The sequence below is a fragment of the Lissotriton helveticus genome, chromosome 12 (assembly GCF_964261635.1).
Source record: "Lissotriton helveticus chromosome 12, aLisHel1.1, whole genome shotgun sequence".
NCBI lineage: Eukaryota > Metazoa > Chordata > Amphibia > Caudata > Salamandridae > Lissotriton > Lissotriton helveticus.
Genome location: NC_136073.1, coordinates 675,018,584 through 675,034,353, shown reverse-complemented (window position 1 = coordinate 675,034,353; position 15,770 = coordinate 675,018,584). Strand labels below are relative to the sequence as shown.

Below are 15,770 nucleotides of genomic sequence, written 5' to 3'. Positions count from 1 at the left end.
GAGGATACGTACATTTGAGAGCCCCATACCTACTCATGAGCTTTCTAGGCTTGAATGAATACCATGTGACATTTTGTGCAGATTGTTACATCATTGGAAACTTGCCCTCCCCGACGTAAACCTAGTTTTCCTGCCTAGACTAACCACACAACCACACCAACATCTATTTCAGGATGATTCTGTCTCTGCAAAAATTGATACCCACCTCATACTCGGGGCAATATATTTATCTAGATATTATAGTAAAGGTTAACTAGCTACTAATAAAGAGAAACTTCATCCTAATCTAAATTCTCTACCATGAATTCATCTTTGATAAACAACTATCTCTTACTATATATGGAAGTGAAAAATATCTCAACATGAAAGCATGCCAATTCTAAAAAGTAAAATACTGCTGGCTGACAAACCCACTGTAATGATAAAAATAGGCATCCCTTCTGCATAGGAAATGTATGACATTGCTCAATTAAGGAATCTATGAGCGTCCCTGTCCTAGACTGTACAACAGTGTCAGATGGGCATGTAAGACCAAGTAAGAAGCTAATTAACCACTTCATTTTTATTTCAATATAGGGGAAAGTAAGTATGATTATTCATTAATGAAAATCAGCTGTGTAGAGAAACTTGGCTTTTATATGATCGGTTTTAAAATCATGGGTCAATAGAATAATGCATGTCAAATGGGACAACTGATCTCTAAGGGGACGCTCTGCAAATCTCACAAGCTAGGATATTTTTCATGAAGATTCAAGTGGCCTCTTTACCTCCTGCTGAAAAGACCCAGAGGTCTTAAAATTGGGTCAGTTAGATTTTTGCTAATAAACAGAGTTGTATGACTAATATATCTGTTTATCACCTGCTTTGAGGATGCCAGACCAGCTTAGATACACCCATAATTTACAAATGGTTTAGAGTGTTGGGCATCTTTAGTCTTATCAAGGGAACATCACAAGGGCCCTTCAACGTCTAAGTGCTGAAAATGCCTCTCTGCTAGTGAGGTTTAATTCAGGAAAGCAGATGACCAACATGCATTGTGCTAAATGTATAGAACATTTTTTTTTTGCATTTCCAAAAAGACATTCAACTTTATGTATATTGCACGCAACATTCCCCCAGTGTGACAATTGGTACAGTATCTTACATTAGAATTAGGTACATCAGTCCCAATCATTAACCCACATTATCGTAAAGTACAGTGTTGACATTATCGGGTGAATTCAGATCTCCTGAAACAACGTGAGTATTAGACAATAGATAAGCAGTTAGAGGCGACCAAACATCTTTTGGCCATGATTTTGTTGGGAGTTCTTCATGTCAATTGGTCTTCGGGAGAAAAACCAAGTCCTTTATCCAGGTTTAAAATTTCGGTTACCATTTACTATCCCACGTTTGTGCCACTTTCTTCTTTGCTAGTAATACTGCAATTAACACCAGTTTCCTATTCTGCGGTTTTAAGTGTTGCACCAAACCTAGCAGACAGCAAAGAGGGGAGCAATCTACCTTCTCCCGCACCATGTTGGTTAACGCTTGTGTAACCAGCGTCCAAAAATCATGGACTTTTGAGCAATCCCAAGCAAGGTGCCGGAAATCGGCCTCCTGCGTCCCACATCTTTTACAACTTTGTGTCTCTCTCAATCTGCACTTGTACAATTGCAATGGAGTGTAATACAGCTGTTGTAGATAAAGTGTATTATGCGCAAATTACAGTTAGCTGTCAGGTGCCTGGTCATGGAGCAGCAGAACTCCCAGCCCTCCTCATTGAGAGCGTTGCCTAATGCCTAATGCATGTTTCCCAGCGTTCACGTGCCGGGCTGGAGGTGGGTGCAGTGTCAGATTGCAAGGTGTTGTACAGTTGAGTGACCAACTTGCCCCATGATAGGCCTGACAATAGTGTTTGTAAGGGCCTTAATGTAACCGGTTCAATGGGATGTCTGTCATTAAAAACCTTGAGCACCTCTCGCAATCTAATATGTGAAGACCGACATTAGTTCACAAAGATGTTGTTCTTTCAGTTCCTCCATCAGAATGAAGGTGCCTTCCGGACATACATCTCCCATGGTGGCTAAGCCCAGGTCTGCCAACGTTTCCAGCGTCCTTTTTTTCTTGAGTCACTGGGAGTTTAGGATGGTGCGCTATTGGGAGAGTTGGGGTATATAAGAGTTGTTTACCTGTACGTCTCTCCATCGTGCACCATGCCTGAGCCGTGCAGTCGGCCGGGCGCATGTCCCTGAACAGGTAAGTGAACTTTGTCTTAGAAATCAATGTCACTATAATCGGTCCGGAACCATATCATCTGCCTCCACCGCCACATGTGGAATGAAAGGAGGGAAAAACCAATAGTGGACAAATTGCGCCTGAGCACATGCGTAATTCGTATATAAGTCAGGTGCTGCAAACCCACCTGCGAATAAGGCCTTGTCAGAGCACCCCAGCTACATCTGGATTTTTGTTCGCCCAGACCAACCGTATCAAGATCGAGCGGAGCTGCGAGAAGAAAGCCTTCGTTAATTTGATGGGGACATTTGTGAAGAGGTAAAGGTACTGGGGGAGTACAACCATTTTTATTAGTGCTATTCTATCTGTGAGAGAGAGGGGCCGACCTATCCATCTATTCACTTTGTCTTCTGGGGCAGACAGAGCCATTTCATAGTTCTCCCTCAGCACTATTTCCGGATCAGAGTGCACCCAGACCCCTAAATACCTTACTGGTTCCGTTGACCATTCAAGAGGATATTCCATTTGAAACTGCAACGTACCAGGTGTGAGTGGGAAGACAGAGGATTTACCCCAGTTAATTATGAGCCCCGACAGATGCTCATATTTAATGTATTCCCGGATAAGCACATGCAGAATCATATATAAAACCATATCGTCAGCATACATGGAAATTATCAGGGGGCGTTGATTAAATTGCAGCGCGGCTCTCGTGTACCTTCGACGCACCACGCAGGCCAAGGGCTCCATAACAATAGCAAAAAGTATGGGGGAGAGTGGGCACCCCTGCCTGGTTCCTTTGCACATTTTAAAGTGCTTAGGGTGACAATTATTGATACGCACCCTCGCTGTCTGTGCTGTATACAGGATCTCGATCCATCGTATGAATGGAAATGGCAGGCCCATCCTCCGCAGCGTGGCAAACATATACCCCCCATCTGACAGAATCAAAGGCCTTAGCGGCGTCAAGTAACACCGCCACTGCTTATATTCCAGATCTAATTGATGTAGAACTGCAAATAGAGTGCGCAAGTTTTGAGACGTTGAACGGGACGGCGCAAAGCCTGATTGGTCGGGGAGAACCAGGGCTGGGAGCAATGTCCGTAATTTAGTTGCAATAACCTTCACAATTATTTTGGTATCTATATTCAACAAATACAGCGGTCAATATGACTATCTGACTGTTTCCCTGGCTTCAGCAAGGCGACGATTAATGCTTCTCTGAGAGTGGGAGGGAGCAAGCCTGTTTCGTATGCTTCACTGTACATATTTACCAGGTGCAGAGCTAGGATCTCTACATACTCCTTGTAGAATTCCCCCGGCAGACCATCCATACCCACAGCCTTACCAGATGGTAAGGATCATATGGGCTCTTTCATATCCTCTACTGTGAGGGGTTGCATTAGGTTCTCCCGTTGGCCATTCGAGAGCCAAGCCAAAGCTATCTCCTAAAAGAAGTCTCGGATCTCATCACTGCCGGCTTAATCTCCTAAGCTATATAGGATGCATATTCGTCCCGAAAGCACTCCACAATATCTGGGGCGTTATGATAGGTTATACCATCCGTCCCTTCTATCTTTGTGACATATTCCTGAAATCTACCCCCCCCCCCCTGCGTTTGGTGGCTAGTGTGTGGCCTGGGTGACCACCCTCACCATACGACCTAACCCTCCAGCTTCTGGGCATGTGTTGGATTTCTTGTTCAGCAGTCTTGTTATATTCGGTCACTAGTGGACTGACCTCTGCCAGCGTGCGTGGGTTTAGTGTGTTAGCGTATTCCCTCTCATTGGGCATTATCTCTGTCTCAATATATTTCATACGTGACCATAATGACTTCAATACCCCATCCTGTAGCCCAATGCAGGTCCCTCTGATAGTTGCCTTAAAGGCTTCCCAGAGCATGCCTGCGTCTTCGACGGTACCTACATTCTCTTCAAAGAACAGTTCGATAGCCTGGTGTATTCTTTCCTTAAATACTGGATCTAAGAGAGATGACGGTTGTAGGCGCCACTGAAATGGTTGAGGATGCCTAGCCGGGATATTGCTACAGGGGCATGGTCCGAGACTGTTCGTGCCAAATGCTTGACCCCAGTTACCCAGAACGTCATTGACTCCGAGAGGAGCCAGTAGGCCAGTCTGGACCAAGAGTTGTGTACTGCTGAAGGAAAAGTGCCCGCCCTCGTATTTGGATGTCAGTCTCTCCAGATGTCTCTCATGTGGAAAGTATGCATAATATCCTGAATCTCTTTAGCCGATCGCTTTCCCTGCCACCCTGTGGTAGCACTTCTGTCAATGTCTGGATCTAGGTACGTATTCATGTCACCCCCCCATATCACTAAATCAGAGTGTAGTTGAAATAATTTGGCTTCAAGGTACTGATAAAAGTCAGGGTCGTCAATATTAGGACCATATGTGTTGATAATAGTGAGTACTGTTCCCACCAGATTTCCCTGTATCAATGTGAAGCGCTCTAGGTGATCCGATTCTGTTGACAACAGTTTAAAGAGTGTCCCTTTTTTAACCAATATCATTACCCCTCTTGCATAGCTGGAATAGGAGGCGGCCCCCTTTACCATCGCCCAGCGTCCACCTACCCTACCCTCTCCTCACTCTATCAGGTGGGTCTCCTGTAGGAGTGCCAGGTGCACATGGTGTCTGTCCAGATAAGCAAACACCTGTCTAATCTTTTTCGGATTATTCAAACCCCTCAAATTCCATGTCAACAGCCGAATGTCACCCTCAGTCATTTCCATGTGTTGTGTGGGATAATTTGGTGCGTGTACCGCTCAGTATTCACCAAGCGACTGGATCATATGTTCCTGATGTACCAATCGGTCACACTTTACGAATATGTAACTCAACCCAACCCATACCCCCACCCACTTCAGCATCCCAATCATGCCAAAGACATGCCCTGAATAACATTGCAAAAAATATGGCAAACAACTTGGGGAATACCCACATGAGGGACAGCCAGGTGCCCGTGCGCCACCCGCATTGCAGGTATGGCCGGGTCGTATCAATGTGGACCCAACATAACCTTAGCATACAGTTCTTACAAACCTCTGCCACCTATCACTCATATGTAGCCCCGCTCATATCAGTATCTCATAATAGAACCTGTTCACTGCGACAGAGCACCCACCATTCAAATATAACATCTAGCCAAAGAAAATACCGTATTTGTCTCTGTACACCCACTCTAGTGCCGCCGCTTTAGGTAGTAGTACGGTATCCGACCAAGTATGCGCCACCCCGCAGACCCATGAACACTTTACACTGTTATGGTCAATCGCCAAGTAGCAGCACCCCGGGAACCAAAGCCCAGACATGTATTGAGTGGGTGATCTCACATTTCTCCCCTGAGTAGCATGCTTCACATACCTAAAGTATTCCTGCACTCGTCAGAACCTTTCATGGGGAATCTCGCATGAACATAATTCCACATTGCATAGCAAGTCCCTTCCCTTTGGCTATAGTCAATCGGACTCCCCGGTACAGAGCGTATTATTATGATAACCAACATACATGTAGTAGCACCATCAATAATATGTGAACCTATTACTGGTGTGCCGGGAGCTTTTGCACCTAGTCCACCTCAGGTTCAGGACCGTCATTCAACATAAAGTAACACAGCATAGTCCAAACGCAGGGACAATATTCGTGGTAACTAGATCGCAGCAGCATTGCCCAACAGTCCGTTGACAACCAATTAGAAGGAACATTAAACACTAACAGTTTCAGGCAGCTACCCCCCTGACATTGTAATTTACACCCCCGTTCACTGCAGTTCCCGAACAGGGGACTCCTGAAGGTCGGAGGCCGCACTGTGCGGAAAGTTACTCTATCCACTTACAGTAGACGTGTCAAACCAAGGCGATGCCACCAAGCGGCATGTTAGTCCTCGGTATCTGAGCGCACAGAGTGCGTAGGAGATGCATTGCTCTTTGTTGATTTACGTTGAGCCTGTAGTTGCCTGAGGAAATTTTGTGCTGCCCTTTGGGACTTGAAGACCTTCACCTTGCCATCAAGTGTGATCTTTAAACTGGCTGGGTAGAGCATTGCATACAGTATCTCCAATGTGCGTAGTTTCTTCTTCACCTTGGTGTATTCTCTGCGGGCCGACTGCACCGCCATAGTAAAGTCGGGGGAAAAGGACATCTTGTTGCCCTGATAGGATGTGTTGCGTTTTTCCCTCGCCAACCTGAGTACTGTGTCACGGTCCCTGTAGTTTAAGATCTTTGACACGATGGGGCAGGGCGGTGCACCGGGTGGTAGATGCGCACGTTCCACAATTAAAACCTGTGAGAGGTTCTCCGTTTCAAATAGATCTTTCAACATTGACTCCACGTAATCCTCGAGTCGACCTTTGTTTGTACTCTCAGGCACTCCCATTATTCGTAGGTTACAGCGCCGAGAACGTGCTTCAAGTTCCTCATTTTTGTCCCTGATGACCTCAACCAACTATTCCATTTCGTGACCCTTGTCTGTCGGGGCGTGCGCTTCATCCTCCACGGCTGATATTCAGTGTTCTGTTGTTGTAAGTGTCTCGCCCTGCTTGTCCAACGTTTCTGTCATTTTGTCCATTCTGAGGGACAGATTGTCTATTTTGCCATCAATGGTTAGTAGGCTCTGTTGCATGGCTTGAAAAGTGGCCTCTAGGTAGGGTTGTGTCTGGGGATGTTCCAACTCTGTGTCTGAGTGTGCCCCCGCTGGACGATTCGACCGACGACACTCGAATGACAGCTTGGGCTGCTGCTTGCCAGACTTGCCCATGGTGGCGTCCAAGTAGATGTGAGCAGCGGCCACGCCACAGTCTCAAACAAAGAAATTGTTTGTCTGGACGCTTGATTCAATGCCGTACGCACCTCCTTACGGCGCAGCATGGTCAGGGCCTGATGTGTGGTACTGTCCGTTGCGCGCTCACACCCCACACTTGACTGTGTTGACCGCCTCTGTCTGCGTGCCTCACTGCGCTCACCAATGTGCCACCGGGGGACCCGCGCAGGGTCGGGAGACCTGCTGACAGTTTGATGCCTGTGTGTAGAGGCAACCACGATGTCCCAGTGCACTGCCCACTTTAATTCAGCCACTCCACATGCGCAGTTGGACCGCTGTTGCACCAGTGAGTTATCCACTTGCCAGCTAGACTGCCCACTTTTGTATTTGCCAATGCCTATTGACAAGGCCCACTGCACCTCAGCCCTCCAGAGGGTACACTCACCCAGTTATTCAAGGCTTACCACTTTGTCACACCGAGGCCAGGCCCTTCAAGTGCTCCTGCTAAACATGCTCTCTCGTGTCTGCTCCGTATGTTAAGTACGAACCCCGCAGGCAAATTGCCACTGAACGGCCACCCCTACGCTCCACACCGGGGTATCACCACCGGACACATGCTCGATAGGCTCTCATGTGGACTTGTCCCCGCTCCAGATATTGCAACACCTCTCTCCCGGTGCTTGAAGGTCTGTATCGTGCTTATTCGCTCTTGTCTCGGGGGTCCTCTGCTGCTCAGGTCCTTCGTCCCCTGCGCGCTCAGCTCACACACACAGCACCCTGGGAGTCTCCCGCCGCAGGCGCACCGCCAGGCCATCCCAGGAGACAGGCTGACATACACGTTGGGGCCGCTCACAAAGCCCCGCTCCGCATCCACAGCAGCGGCGCGGCATTCTTAGGCAGATTATGCGCGCGCCCCGCTAATGTGCATTATCCACTTGCCGTACTTTGCTGGCGCTCAATGTGCGCTGCTTCAGGGTCTTGTTCAGCGCTGCACAAGGCCCGCCGGCCTACCACTTTGTTCGCTGCTTCATAAGGCTCTCCAAAGCAGCATCTATGTGCGTCGGCAGTTAAGGAACGTTATCCACTTGCCTTTCCGGGTTGCGGCTCAGAGCGCATTTCAGCAGTAACGTTGTCTGTTTCACTGGAAGCCCACCAGGGTGTCGCCCTTGTCGCTGTGTTGTAGGCAGGTTACACCACCATCTTGTATGTCCTCGAGGCCGCAACACCCAGGAGCTTCCCAGCAGGGATTCTGGCCCAGCAATGTCGCTGTTCATCACTGCTGCACACTAGGGGGTTCCTCTCTCTGTTTCCCCTATTAAACGCTGTCGGCTTTGAGGTCCGATGGGCGATGAGTCCGCAGATATTGGACAGATTGTTCGCCCGGCCGGCAGAGCCCCACTACAGTGCGGCCATCTTGCCTCGGGCTCTCACCTAAATGTGAAAGTTGGAGAGGAGTTTTTCAGGGTACCACATTGTAATGAACACTGTGAAAAGTTAATAATCGCACAGCGATTTCTGCTTAGGTATTCTTCTAGCTAATGTAATAGTTACTTTAAAAGCTACTTTCTATGTCAGTTACTGAAAGTCTAACCTATCCTTAAGTTCAAATGCAGGAGTGAGGCAGTAGAATCAGTTTGGCGAGGACTATCTTTAACTTTCTTGATGGGAGAAATATTATTACGGCAAAATAGGAAAGCATTATTCAAAGGGATGCTAAATAAAAAGACGCCTGAGAAGGATATTTGTGATAAGCAGGTTCAAATAGAGACAATAGGGTAATACAGTCTCTTCGGGACATGTTTTTGGGTGCGACTGCTTTTCCAGGTACCAATTGAAAGCCTCCTCATATTAGAGGCTCATGATGTTCTTATGGAAGGACTGTTGCCTCTTTCAAGCTGTTTATGCAGTTGGAGAGGAGCCCTGGATGGCAGGTATTCAGAAGCCAAGTAATCAAGCTTAGTCGGAAGACTGAGGAGAAGGAACGAAATATTGGACACAAGAGGTGGACAGCTTCCTGTGTATGTATGTAACAAAAAAAATTGGGATCAGGTAATATGTGGCTCTCTTTGTTCCTCAGCACTTCCTTCCAAAAGGAGACCGCTTAGTGGAAAAGATTAAAGATACATACCTCAATAGTCTGTTAAAAAACATTCCCTATCTTGAGTAAGATGTCACAAACATATCTGCATCTCAATAAATAGAGTTACGATTTCATTCCACCCTGCTTGCTTAGGCAATACAATGTTGTGGAATTGTTTGTTTGAACCACAACAAAGCCTGGCATTTTTGAGACTGGAAAAAGTGAAACCTGTCGGTACTGCTTTCAGCTTCAACTCATTTATACATGTTATGACTGCTTCTTAAATGACCATTTCTCCTGTATAATCAGATATTCCAAGTGGGCACCCTAACTGTGCAGCAATCACATTCTCGTGATCAATTATAAATAAGAGCCTTTGTGACAATCTGCTGACCATTAAGGGAATGACTTAAGAGCTGCAGAACAAAGGGCCAGTCTACGCTCCCACTCTGGCACGACTGATCCTCTAGGCATTAGAAGAAAGAGGTCTCAAGTTGAGTCTTGCACTTGGAAATATAAATATGTACACTACCAAGTGCTCAAAAGAGAAAATCTGCCTGGTAGCTGAATAATGGTTTGCATGAAAGTGAATACTTTTTTCAGTGTATTAAGAAATATCTGTACAATGAAGGCCAGATGCTGCAATAATTAGGCCCAGAACTACCGCTGAGCACTGGATTACTTAAACTGAAGTGGCTGTAAATACTTTGTCATTTTTATGGAGCCTACATTGGTATACAATACTAACTAAAAAACTTATATTGACACCAGATCATAATTTGCTTTTACTCTAAATAGGAGTACACAAATATTTTCCGATACCTTAAAAAACCTGCAATTACTAATATGCAACCAAAGCGGATTCATAAAGCGGATGGATTGGGGTGCCAGTAGTTGCTTGTGAAACTGACTTTTCTTGTGTTTCTGATAAGAATGTGAAAGTAGGCATTCTGTAAGTCTGTAGAACACATCAAAAAACACAATATTGCAGTTGTAGGTCCTAAAAATGGGAACAAACTTCTATTTTGGATCTTTCTTCTTTATTACGCAATAGTAGACATATATTTCTTTGTTTTTTTAGTGAACTGCAATTGTCTAAATTGCCTGTTTTTGCATCAAAAGCTGGACCTCCTACACCAAATGACCCAAGAGAAATAGCGTTCTATTTCGAGGTAGTAAACTGGGAAGGGAGATTGAAAAATTTAGTTTGTAACCATTCTTTACACTAATTACAATCAGCCATACTGGACCATTGTTCAAACTCTTTGCAACAGGGAGGTCAGCGATGTGGGAGAATGACAAAGGTATTGAATGGTTATCAGGGTGTTTCCTGCAGTGCTACAGGTTGAAGATTTCCTGTACGTATTTTACTTTGGTTTTAATCTTGTCATGGGTAAACATGTTTTTGATGCTGCTTCTGCTGTAGTCTGTCGGTAGTGCGCACAGACCCACTGTTTAACATGGTTCTTCTAAAGGCCTTAAGCTTGACTCTGGGGAATGACTACCTCTTCTTCAATCTAATTTTCTTTTCAGATTTTGGGCCTCCTCATCCCCATGAGATCTAATGAAATCTTAGTCAATGGTAGGATCTTTATTTTTTATTGACCATATCAACCATGATAAGCGATCCGCAGTGAGGAGGAAACGCTTTATAATAGACAGGTATAGTTGTGCTGTACACTGTCAGAAATGTTGCTACTGTCTGACAGACCACTGCTCAAAGAGTCCCATATCCCTTTTCAGACGGTACATAAAAACAAGCATTTACAATGCAATAGGTCTCCCAGCATTAAAGTTTGAGCTATTGGCATTGTATATTACAATGTGTTACATTAATTTGTTATCAAACTCTGAATTGTTGTATAAAGATGATTTGCAAACTGTCAAATGTTGCTGAATAGTAAGCAACGTTGTGAATAATATTGTTTGCTAGTCATCCTTGGGTACCAGAGTACTTCACTTGAGGCAGCTCACTACTCTGCACTCACTACTCTGCACTCACTACTCTGCACTCACTACTCTGCACTCACTACTCTGCACTCACTGCTCACTACTCTGCACTCACTGCTCACTACTCTGCACTCACTGCTCACTACTCTGCACTCACTGCTCGCTACTCTGCACTCGCTACTCTGCACTCGCTACTCTGCACTCGCTACTCTGCACTCGCTACTCTGCACTCGCTACTCTGCACTCGCTACTCTGCACTCGCTACTCTGCACTCGCTACTCTGCACTCGCTACTCACTACTCGCTACTCACTACTCGCTACTCACTACTCGCTGCTCTGCACTCACTACTCTGCACTCACTGCTCTGCACTCACTGCTCACTACTCTGCACTCACTACTCACTACTCTGCACTCGCTACTCTGCACTCGCTACTCTGCACTCACTGCTCACTACTCTGCACTCACTGCTCACTACTCTGCGCTCACTACTCTGCACTCACTGCTCACTACTCTGCACTCACTGCTCTGCACTCACTGCTCGCTACTCTGCACTCGCTACTCTGCACTCACTACTCGCTACTCTGCACTCACTACTCGCTACTCTGCACTCACTACTCGCTACTCTGCACTCGCTACTCTGCACTCACTACTCGCTACTCTGCACTCGCTACTCTGCACTCGCTACTCTGCACTCGCTACTCTGCACTCGCTACTCTGCACTCGCTACTCTGCACTCGCTACTCTGCACTCGCTACTCTGCACTCGCTACTCTGCACTCGCTACTCTGCACTCGCTACTCTGCACTCGCTACTCTGCACTCGCTACTCTGCACTCGCTACTCTGCACTCGCTACTCTGCACTCGCTACTCTGCACTCGCTACTCTGCACTCGCTACTCTGCACTCGCTACTCTGCACTCACTACTCTGCACTCACTACTCTGCACTCACTACTCTGCACTCACTACTCTGCACTCACTACTCTGCACTCACTACTCTGCACTCACTACTCTGCACTCACTACTCTGCACTCACTACTCTGCACTCACTACTCTGCACTCACTACTCTGCACTCACTACTCTGCACTCACTACTCTGCACTCACTACTCTGCACTCACTACTCTGCACTCACTACTCTGCACTCACTACTCTGCACTCACTACTCTGCACTCCCTATAGTGTGCTGTCTCCCTATAGTGTGCTGTCTCCCTATAGTGTGCTGTCTCCCTATAGTGTGCTGTCTCCCTATAGTGTGCTGTCTCCCTATAGTGTGCTGTCTCCCTATAGTGTGCTGTCTCCCTATAGTGTGCTGTCTCCCTATAGTGTGCTGTCTCCCTATAGTGTGCTGTAGTGTGCTGTCTCTAGTGTGCTGTCTCCCTATAGTGTGCTGTCTCCCTATAGTGTGCTGTCTCCCTATAGTGTGCTGTCTCCCTATAGTGTGCTGTCTCCCTATAGTGTGCTGTCTCCTCTCCTAGAGTGTAGTCAGTCTTCCGTGCCCAAGTGTAAGTGAATGTCGGCCACTTGACTCAATGCCTTGCCGTCCTAATGCACATAAGTGTCTCCCTAATTGAACATGTCAGTGTCTCATCTCCATTCTGTCCGTTTCCAATGTCCCAGTGTACTGCATGCGACTCCTGTCCTAGCGGTCACCGTCTCTTGTTCCAGTGTACAATGGTGTCTTATTTTCCAATGCTCGCACCAGACCTAAACAAGGAATAACAATATAGGTGCTTAGACATATTTGTTCACCCCATATATTATATTGACCTTAATGCTTGGAATGTATGATGGGAACTTGTAGCAATAACGTGCAATAAATAATTACGAGGTTGTGCTCCAAAAAGTGATGTGTATTATTCTAGGTTTGTGGTTTAAACAAATAATTGGCGACTTGAGTTGGATTGTAAAGCTTACTTCGTGATGTGAACAGAGAACATTAACTCATTTTAGGAGTTTGAATGTTTTGAAAGCGTTGACACGGAATGGCTCTGTAATTTAGCTGCATTTTATTTTATCAAGGACATCGCTGTCAGATGGCAGCGGTGCCCAACACAGTAGGCTGTTATTGTGATGTGAGCTGACTTCAAAGCTGGCGTTGAAAGGCAGAGCGGAAAGCCTACCTTGCTGGCATAACTTCTTTGAAGAATGCAGTGGGTACAAACACCTGGTGAGTCTGCCGACCAAGCCGAGCTGAGCCCGCTGCCCTGCTCTGCTAGGGAGGTGCAAACTAAGGCTGTGCCTGATTCTGCCCCAGCCTTCCTCTCCTTGAAGGGCTCAATCCACCAGTCAGCGCCGATGTAACTTGTACGCCAGTCGGCCTGTGCTACCTGCAAAGTGCAAATAAAACGTTTTTCCGCCTCCGTTTCACACACTTCCCAGCTGAGTCTGAAAAGAGGGAGGGTGCGGGAACGAGGCTCCCTTGTAAGAATTGCAACCCTCCTGGGAATGTCTTCTTGTAGAACAGCGCAGTGGACAAGGGCTGTTCGATGATGGAAAAGCACATACGCTGCAGCACTCAGCCTCGCCAATCACACAGACAAAAGACAAAGAGACAAAGAGAACCAAAAGAACCCTGAATTCCAGAGAGCTGCTTACTTTCAATTACAGCACATTTAGCATGAATGGCACTAACACAGTGTTAAAGGCAAACCTAACTACAGTCACCAAGGAGAGGAAATCTCATCCGGACAGAGAGGACGGCGGAACGAGACGGGAGAAGCCCCGAGCTGCTGACACGGAGGACGACGCTACTGCGTGCGCACTCCTAAAAACGAAACCTATGGTGGGGGCGGGACTTCCGTTTTGTGAAGCCCGCGCCCACGGAGTGCCTGGAGGAGCAGTGGTGACGCGGGGCTCCCATGCCCGAGGGAGAGCCCCGCGGTCGGAGGCTGCAAAAGTCCGGAGTGCCGGTGAGCGGGGAAGGGGGGATGCCTGTATGTGTGCGTGTGTGTGTGTCTGTGTGTGCGACGGCGGAGGGGTGGGGGGGGGATGTCTCTCCGTGCGTGTATGTGTGCTTGTGTATGTGTGTGCGCATGCGTGCAGGGGGAGGTGTGCCTGTGTATGTTTGTGCTTCCCAGGAGACAGCCACGGCGAGCGCGTTCACGCGCGCGTGGCCTGCGCTCATCGCCTTTTGCGAAATGCGCGCGGCCAGGTGCTGTCTCCTGGGAAGCAGAGTCAGCGACAAAAGATCTCCTGGCGGACACAGCGCTGACGCGCTGTTAAACGCCAGGAGACCTAATAAAAAAGGAGTAAACCCTCTGGTTGGGTTCTGATTTTGAGACGTGGCTAGGTTAGGACCGGAAAGAAACAGCCATTTAACATGTACACATTCCTTAAGTTGACATTTGACACACGCGTGCGTGCCAGTACAGGGTTAGTTTCTCTGAAACCACGTTACTTACAATTTCACTTCTTAAGTACACTATCACGACATCTTGAGCATTTAGTGCAAGGCCACAACATACATTGTGCCAATGTTAGTTATTCGTCAATAAGGCGACATGGCTATCACAAAGACAATAACAATGTCAGCCCGGCTGAAGCCTTGACATGGAAGCATGGATGATGTTATTCCAACTACACGTGCTTTTCTGTACTCAAATTAGAGGAGCACTCTGCTGTCATGGTGAGGTCATCACTCTGTAGGAGTCTCAGCTCAGCTTATTCCTGCTTACCCTCTGCGAGGAGGGATGTCCAACTTGTGACTAAGACGGGGACCTACATACCTTGACTTCAGGTAATAGGGAGTTGGATCATCCAGCAGGGAATTCTTGGCAGAAAACGCGCCCTAGACAACTAGGTTAGGGGGTGCATAGTAGGAGTACACTATACGCACTAATTATATACCAGCACATTTACACTGTTACAGCTCAATGGTGGAATCGTTTATCCTTTTTACTGTCCTTATATTGTTAATCACTTTTATCTGCTTCTGTATATTAATCATTGCAGCACTTATATTTTATACAAGAATCACAATGGTTCAATAAATATTGAAATGCCCATTTGTGTATTTCTTGTGAGCACAAGTAACCGAGCAAATAGTCTCTAGCTCTGTTACCACGATTCCTTGGAGATTCAAAGTTGTCATGGTCTGAGGTTGCCCAAACCATTTGTTACCTTGCCAAGTTTAAGGGTACTTATGGTGGCACTGTGAGCTAGCAGGTCTATAGTCCAACATTCCTGAGTAGGTGTTTGGAATCAGTCTGGCACGAACAGTTCCTACTGAGAAAGTGGAAACAGTACAACACTATCAAAGACTGAGTGTGAGCTGATGAATCCTAAGTAAGCAATTACATTGTTTCTCCGGTCTTCACTCCGTTACTTAATGTAAGGTGGTGTGACAAACACTTTCTTGGAAGGCTCTTAAAAGATTGTGTATAAAAGGTACTAGAGGTCCTGGCGAAATATTTGGCTGTAATGGACTGATAGCCACAGACGTCTGCAATGTTTCTATCAATAACAGTTTGAATAGTCCAAATGTCCAAATTTCAACTACTGAAAAAATCCCCGGTAGAATGGCTTTCCTTGCCCCAATTACATTTTCAAAGGGGCTGCCTCCGGCGCACTCAAAAAGACAAAAATAACTTGACACTAGCCTATTGTCATGCCAGACCCTTTGGAGCCTAGGCAGGGAGGTAAGGAAATTCCAGAACCAAATTTGGGAGAACTTGGTGGGGCGAGTTTCAAAGTACCTCCCACTTCAAAGCTGGCACCAGGCAAAAATATTGGACCCTCAGACCAACT

General features: G+C 46.7%; 1 protein-coding gene across 7 annotated transcripts in view; it reads right to left on the bottom strand.

The window, feature by feature from the left end:
- CENPT (centromere protein T) overlaps nucleotides 1-15,770 on the bottom strand; it is a 1,192,572-nt gene that overhangs the window by 656,198 nt on the left and 520,604 nt on the right. The window lies entirely within an intron of this gene.